Genomic DNA, 8,125 nt, shown 5'->3' with positions numbered 1-8,125 from the left:
TTGCTTTGCCTTGCCATAACAGACAATTCCTTTCCCCTCATGTTTATCTTTGCCTTATAGGTGGCACTGTTACTCTCCCACAGAAACATACAATTTTTTATATATATTCAAATGAAAATAGGAAACATTTTGTGAAAACCTTGTGTGTTACAAACTGCCAAAGAGGACAAGGCCTGACCATTTTCTGAGGGCAACAAATAGTAAAAAACAAACAAACAAAAAAGCATTTTCAAATGTTCTGTTTTGTTGCTTTCTTTCTCTTCAGTCAAGTCAGGAGCATGCCCCAGGTCTGACTGGGCCACAGATCTAACATGTTCTCTCCCAGAGAAAAACGAGTGCGATGATGACTATGACTGCCAAGGACTTTACAAGTGCTGCTGCGTGTTTGTCTTCCACCAAAAGAAGGCAAAAGTCACATTTTTAATGAAAATAACATGAATCTGAAGACCTGTTTTGTGGTTGAGGGTTTATTTTGACATGCTGTTAAATATTTTACTTCTACGTTAGCAAAGTGGTGTTATATAGTAACACCACCGTAAATAAAGTAACAGTTATATAAAGGCAAAATAAGTCAAATCTATTGTTTAAAAAGCTGCTTCACCTTTTTTGCTTCTGACTTTGGGAACACTTAATATAAACCTTCTCCTGAGACGTATTTATACCCAAACCATTTATATTTTGAAGTGGATCCTTTCTTTTGGAACCTCGGGTATGATGTGCTCCACCCCTTTGTGTCACTTAGGACAGTTGTCTAACTTGTTTTTTTTTTTTACTGAGATCTATAAACACATCGTGACAATCATCCAGGTTACTGGAACTGAATGTATGATTCTTGCAATACTTTCAGGTATGCTGATTTTGTTAAGAACAGCAGGAGGATTCTGAACAATAGGCAGCTCTTCTGGAACTGATGAGTTGGGTCGATTTAACATAAAAAAGTATGTTTGAGCATACTTGAAATTTTAGGGTGAACATGAATATTTGAATTCTTCATAATGTGTGAAAAAGTGGAATCATGTTTTAATGTGAGCTCAAGAAGGTCCAATATGTTTGTTTGCTGGAGGGGTGAATTAAATTAAATGTATTTGGGAGGTTTTCTCAGATCTCCGGTAAAAGGAGATGTTGATGGAGGGCTGATTATGATTATATCATTGTTATTATATCGATTGTACTTTTCAAAGCCATAATTCCATGGCTGTGATTCAACTGATCTTTTCTTGAAAAAGACTGGAATGTTCATTGTTGCAAAGGTATTTCTTGTTTGACCTGGTTTGATGTACAGGTTTTTCAAGTTGCTGAACTCAACTTTGATTGTGTTGGAATTTAATTAGAACTTTTAATTGAAACTTGTTCTGTGTTTTCCCCACCAAAATCCACCAATGGCACTCCTTTGGAGTGACATGCGTCCGCATACTCATCCAGTGGTAATTAAGTGGTACAATAGGGTGGGCAGAGCAAGTCTGACTTCCTCCTCTGCTTACAGTACATATACACCAAGAAGTTTGTGCAGTTTGTGTTGTGTTCTCTGTGCAGGAAGAGCAGATATGGAGGGACGCCTGGCTTCAGTCTGTGCATTGATCTTGATTCTGGGTGCAATTGAGCACTCAGATTCTGTCTCAGAAACGACAGGTTTGTTTTTACTTACAACTATTAGACATGTAATCTGACCGAATGATAAGAATTCCTCTTTCAAATTGAATGACCTTAATAACATCTTCAGTTTACCAGCAGTTTTCATTTCATAGCTTTTCTTCTTGTTTCACTTTTTCCAGAAGTATGTTTATATAGGACTCCGGTTCAATCATATTTCAAGCATTGTCAGGATGGAAGAAATCTGCCTTTGGGCCTTCAGAATCAACAGTGCAGGCACCTGTGGCTTAAACTCATGTGGTGACAGTATACATCAAGAGTAGTCAGAATAGTCAGTCAATTAGAGCTTATGCCAGAAAAAAGACAGAGCAGGCTCAACTTTCAGCATTGGGCTTCATAGCGACAGAAAAGATCTGATTGTTTGAACTCAAACAACTTTTATTACATAGTGATGGAACTGTTTATGAGGAAAGGTAACGGGTGGATTGTCTAGACAAATGATCACTGCTTTATGACAGTAAAATTCATTTTATTGCTAAGCTTTTTTTATCTTATTTCATTACGTTGATAGTAATGCTTTTGGTAAATATATGAGGTGCAGTTGTGGCTGTATAATAGGACATTTGTTCAATTGTATTTCTTGCTTATAGTGTGTGTGTGTGTGTGTGTGTGTGTGTGTGTGTGTGTGTGTGTGTGTGTGTGTGTGTGTGTGTGTGTGTGTGTGTTCCTTTTGGCAGGTCTTGATTTGTCAGGCAATCCAGGAGTGTGCCCTGCCCTGCTCTCCGGATTTGAGTGTATTGAGCAACGAGCGTGCAGTGATGACAGCGAGTGCCGTAATCGTCAAAAATGTTGTCAAACAAATTGTGGGGGTGTCTGCATACGAGCAGGTGAGATGTGAATGAAAGAACATTTTTTCAAATAATCACTTAAGGTGAGACCTTTCTCAAAATACACTATTTTTGAAAGAGAAAACAGTTTAACTAAGGTATGTGAATGAATGATGATAATGTACAACGTGAATGTGCTGAAGTGAGAGTAGAAATGGGCTCTTTGAGGTGGGTGAAAAATGTATTCCAACAGACATAACCAGACAGTGGCGGCTTCGTGCTATTTCGGTTGTGATTCGAGAATAAAAGCAGAGGCCAGAGACGGAGAGCAACAAGCTAAATGAAAAAAATCAAAAAAAGAAAGCCCAGTAAAGATGCTTGACGCATCCGCAAGCTTTTATTTTTAGTTGCAATACTAAAACAGGAGAAACCACTTTTAATGAGAGACAGAGACACAAGCAATTTCCCAAACAATTATTGAATGATTTTGTGGATGAGCTTTACATTTGGTGTTTATGATTCCAAAGATATTTCTGAAAACGTACACCCAATCATAAATTCCTGGCATTGTCTCTCATTTAGAATGTTTGATTACATGTTTATGTCTCAGAGATTATGATTATTACATTGATAACTATGTGATTGCAACTATAACAAATACAAATAAGGATGTTTTTCTTTTTGTTTTAAATTACTAGTAAAATTTAAGAAAGTTTTACTTAGTATTTTAATGTGTTCTTTAAATTCAATATAAAACTTAAAGTTTTAGTTTAGCTTTGCTAATGTGCATCTGTGAATACAATTTTTCCAAATATAATTATTAAATTAACTATAAATTCTGTCTATTTTTGTATGTATAATATGCAATTACACTTTTACAATCAATTTCAACATGATTTTTTCTTTTACATAGTATATAATTCTCAATTCTAGTCCATAATAACAATATACTGTTCGCTGTGACAAAAGGAATATCTTTTCAATTTCAAAAAATCTGGATAAGGCTTGACGTGTCTGAAAGCTCTGCAGTTTCATGCGGCCGAATTACGTGATTTTAGCCACCACACTCCTATGTACGACTTTACCGTGCGCCTCCAAATTTTTCTGACCAGATGGGCGGAGACGGGAAAAAAGGCAGAGTTGAAGAGGAGGAGGCCGCATGTAAAATAAATGGCACACACATTCTCTCATGCCAATTCCACACGCCTAAAGGCCTTGTCAAGTTCCACCTTGGTTGTTGTAGATTCCTCACTTAAAAAGGGACAAGCAGCTTCTACCCAGAGCTCAAACTGGGTTCCACTCAATCACCACAGAGTCATTCTTTCCTTTTCTCCATTATTTATTGGATGTGGGTACAGCCTTCGTTGCAGGTAGAAAACCTTTTAACAGAAATCACAACAAAGAAATTATGTCACTGTACATGTATCCACACAAATGCAACTTGTTTCACAATGAAATGCGTTTCTGTTTAGTCATCTAAACTCATATGTAAACAAAGTTCTGGAAATATATTCAACAAGACAAGAGTATTTAGATTAATTAAGTTGAAGTAAAGTACCTATTTTGTAGTATTTTACTCCAACAAAATGCATTCTCATCGGTCATTAACTGGTATTTTAATCACCACAAATTCTACTTTTAATATATAAAGTCATGAACTGTACTCCACTGTAAATTAAAGTTTATTAAAGGTTTATTAGAGATTTTAACCACAATTTTAAATGTAATGAAATGAACAAAAAAATCACCAATTAATTACTGAAATCAAATCAGCAAGCTCAAAGGAAGACACAGCACATATCACAGTGTATCAACGCAAAGCAGCAGAGAGTCTTCATTTTTTGCCTTACCTGCTGCCTTCCTGGATATTTGTAGATGCTTTCCTGTCTCTCTGCATAAGCCCACTACCAAGCAGGGCACTGGCTTCTTTGCTGAAAGCTGTTGAAGCTTCAGTCACCTTTCTGATTGATTGATTCTGCCCACCTGGTCAGCTGCTGTGAGTTGCTGTGTGTGCCTCCCTCCAGCCCTGCAGTACAGGCCTTTGCAGGAAGCCCCTCCTTTACCACAATGATGACATAATTGAATAACAAGGCAATTTTGACTTAACAGGCCTGAACATGCTCTGTGCAATGTACGTGTGTGCAGTGACGTCAAATTTGTCATCCACCCTGTCCTCTGCATCCCCACTGCATTTGAATGCGCGCAGCCCACATTTGTGACTGCATGGTCTGTGCGCTGCCAACTGTGCATACGTCAGAGACTACTGACTGCTTGTATGAGGAGATCCCCCGTCTAGACATCTGAACAATCACAATTTAAAAGCAAATAAAGATACCCAGACAACTCAGAACTCCTAAATTGAAACCTAAACTACTTTAGGAAAGGTGGAGAATGCCGGGCAGCAGCAGTGGACACATTTTCGGGATTGTTATGTTACATTATGGAACGCGCATGGAAGTGAGCCCAGAGTGGAGCATGGCCACAATCATGTGTGCACCCGCGACCTGTGCAAGCTCTACAGACGAGCCTTGCAGAGAGCATGTGAAGTCCTTAAGTTCCAAACGTCACGCCCGTACGTCAAGCATAAAACTGCTTTAAAGGTCTCCAAGCAGTTTAAACCTTATAGCAGCTTTAATAGAAAATGGTCCATAAAGGAATGAGCCAGGCCTTAAAAGTAAAGACTGTGTTTGCATCCCTAACTGAAACTGGGAACTGGTTACACATGAGAGGAGCTTGACTGCTGTCCATGTCTGTCTAATGAAGATGTGTGTCCCCATCCTCTGCTGTTCGTATCACCTCAACTGTGTAATATATCATATTTTCTGAAGCTACTACATTTTTGTCAAAGGTTACATCACAAAAACCTTCTGTGGAATAGAAAGTCAAAAGTTACATCATTGTCCAGATTCTTTGAAGAGATGCTGATTTGTTGTTCTTCTTCTTTTTCTTCAGTCAGGGCAGGAAGGTGTCCCCACTCGTCCACCCCGTTGGATTGTTCGAGCCAACAACCGTGTACTCTAAACTTCCAATGCTCTGGAATTGACAAATGTTGTGCCAGTCCATGTGGACCTGTCTGCATTGAAGCACGTGAGATGCGAATGAAATAACATCTTTTCAAATATTCACTGTGAAGTTGTGACTTTTCTCAAAATGCACATGTTTTGAAAGAGAAAATCGTTTCTCAACTAAGGGACGAGAATGCATGATGTTATTGATCCACTAAATGAACTGGCAAGTCAAAAGTTACATCATTGTCCAGATGCTTTTAGCAGATGTTGATTTGTCTTCTTCTTTTTCAGTCAAGACAGGAGCATGTCCCCGCCTGAGCCCCGGAACTCTGACGTGTTCTCAGGAACGAAGTTGCACAAACAACTTCCAATGCCCTGGAATTCAACAATGTTGCAACACTTTCGACTGTGGAAAAGTCTGCCTACGAGCAGGTGAGATGTGAATGACATAACATCTTATCAAATATTCACTGTGAAGTTGAGACAATTTGCACATATTTTTGGAAAGAGAAAAATAGTTTCTCAACGAAGGTACTAGAATACATGATGTTAATTATACACAAAGTGAAAATGTTGAAGCAAGAGTAGAAATGGGCTTGTTGAAGTGGCCGAAAAACATATTTGAACTGATTTTGCAGGTACTTAAAATTAATATATTAGGAGGATCGATCATAATGAATTCATTTTCTTTGAATCATTTTCTACTGGTCAAGAGAATGACAAGCTCTACTTGGCAAAACAGTTGCATGAGTTGTTTGCTTCTTTGACATTACTGTTTGTAAACAACACCTACATTTAGCTTTTGTTGAATAATCTACTGAATTATCTACCAGGCAATGAAATACAGTGATTTTTTTTTTAAAATTCCGTTCAATTTAATTTCATTTTAAAATACCAAGTACGAGTAAATCTCAACAATTCCACACGAACAAAGTTAAGCGACGGTGGAAAGAAAAACTACCTATCAGGAATAAACCTGCAGAACCAGAGTCAGAGGTGGCGGGTTTCCACTGTTCTGGTTGAGGTTAATGAACAGAAAGAAAGAAAAGGAAAGGATAGAGACGAAGAGGAACAAGCAGACAAAAGTCACTTGCTGCCAACCATGACGAGGGCAGGAGGCTCAGACTACTAACTTCTAGTGTGTGTGTGTGTGTGTGTGTGTGTGCGTGTGTGCGTGTGTGCGTGTGTGCGTGTGTGCGTGCGTGCGTGTGCTGGTGTGTGTGTCTATGAGATTGTGTGTCCCCCTCTTCTGCTGTTCGTATCAACTTAACTGTTTAGCTCATTATATTTTGGGACATTTATGTCACAGGTTACTTCACACTAAGGTTCTGTGAAACATTGAGGCAAAAGTTGTCTCATTGTCCAGATGCTTTTGGCAGATGTTGATTTGTCTTCTTCTTCTTCAGTCAAGCGAGGAAAGTGCCCCAGGGTGAGGGACCGACCTACAGACTGCTCTTACCAACAAATGTGCAATAATAACTTCCAATGCCCTGGACTTCAGAAATGTTGCAGTGCTACATGTGGACGTGTCTGCTTGGATCCAAGAGGCGAGATTTTAATGAAATAATGTATTTTTAAATATTCACTGTGTAGTTGAGACTGAAAGTGAAAGTGTTGAAGCGAGAGTAGAAATGGGCTCTTTGAGGTGGATGAAAAATGTATTTGAACAGATTCTGCAGGTATTTATCACTTTAAGTTATTTACATTGTTCCACATTGGCCACTGTTTGCTTCTTGGAGCTAACTGCACACATACATTTAGCCATTATTGAATTATAAGTCAGGCAATGAAATAAAGTCACTTTTGATGGGAAGAATCCAGAGATAAATTCTACAGACCGTTAATGTCTTTCATGAGTTAGATAATCTCTTTCATTTTTCTGGACATCAATTTCATTGTTAGTCAAGTCAGAATTGTGCTCCAACTTTTACTGGTGCAGGGTTACCAAGTGTCAACCATTTTTGAAACATATGTGCCTTAATGGCTATGGCTGCCTCAGACGTAATAAGTGCTGCATCAAAAGTTGTAGACATGTTTGTATTTATGGTTTTAGTGTTTTACATTGGGGTGAGATATAAATATGAACAAAGAGAATGACAACTTACCATTTAAAAGACAATCTCCCTTGTGTGGTTGTGGGTTCCTTTTGTAATTGACAGTGTTACTTTTTTATGATTTTCCAGCTACCTGATGAGCCTTCACTGGGCATTCCGGCAGTGATGTCTACTGATTAACGATCTACAAAAAGCTGGATTCTTCATCCTGGGCGCACAAATTTGTTGTTTCTTTCATGCTGTAATCATAAAATTTGTTGGAAAATATCTCTTGTGAGATTTTCCTAATTAATCAACTGCAATGCTGGGTATTTGAGCTTTGGTTTGCGCAAGTAATTGATCTTAATGATTAGATGATATTATGCTATGCCCTTCTTCTCAAGAATTGTATGGTAACTCTTGCTTTGAATCTGTTCTTTATAAACCAATAAAAGAAAGTTGCATCAAAAGAGGATCTGTGTCGACTGTACATGTTGCCTTGACCATATTTCTGTATCTGCAGTTCCTTTGAGGAAGAAAGTTTTGAGTAGGAGTGTAAAACCAAGTTAGTCTCACATAATTCTTTGAAGACAATGATTTTTACAATTGTTTCCATAAGCATGAACAAGCATTTTTGTTGAAAATACAGTGATTTCAACTGATAGGT

The 8,125-nt window shown here is 38.1% G+C and overlaps 1 long non-coding RNA gene across 1 annotated transcript; it reads left to right on the top strand.

Annotated features, from left to right (window-relative positions):
- The first annotated feature begins 1,525 nt into the window (after positions 1–1,525).
- LOC308130781 lies at positions 1,526–7,914 on the top strand. The gene is made up of 6 exons (XR_013936641.1): positions 1,526–1,629; positions 2,328–2,477; positions 5,370–5,504; positions 5,717–5,857; positions 6,832–6,972; positions 7,609–7,914. It is a non-coding gene; the product is annotated as an uncharacterized lncRNA (long non-coding RNA).
- Positions 7,915–8,125: the final 211 nt, after the last annotated feature.

The sequence above is a fragment of the Blennius ocellaris genome, assembly GCF_963422515.1.
Source record: "Blennius ocellaris genome assembly, chromosome: 5".
NCBI classification, from domain to species: domain Eukaryota; kingdom Metazoa; phylum Chordata; class Actinopteri; order Blenniiformes; family Blenniidae; genus Blennius; species Blennius ocellaris.
This window is presented reverse-complemented; position numbering and strand designations above follow the sequence as displayed.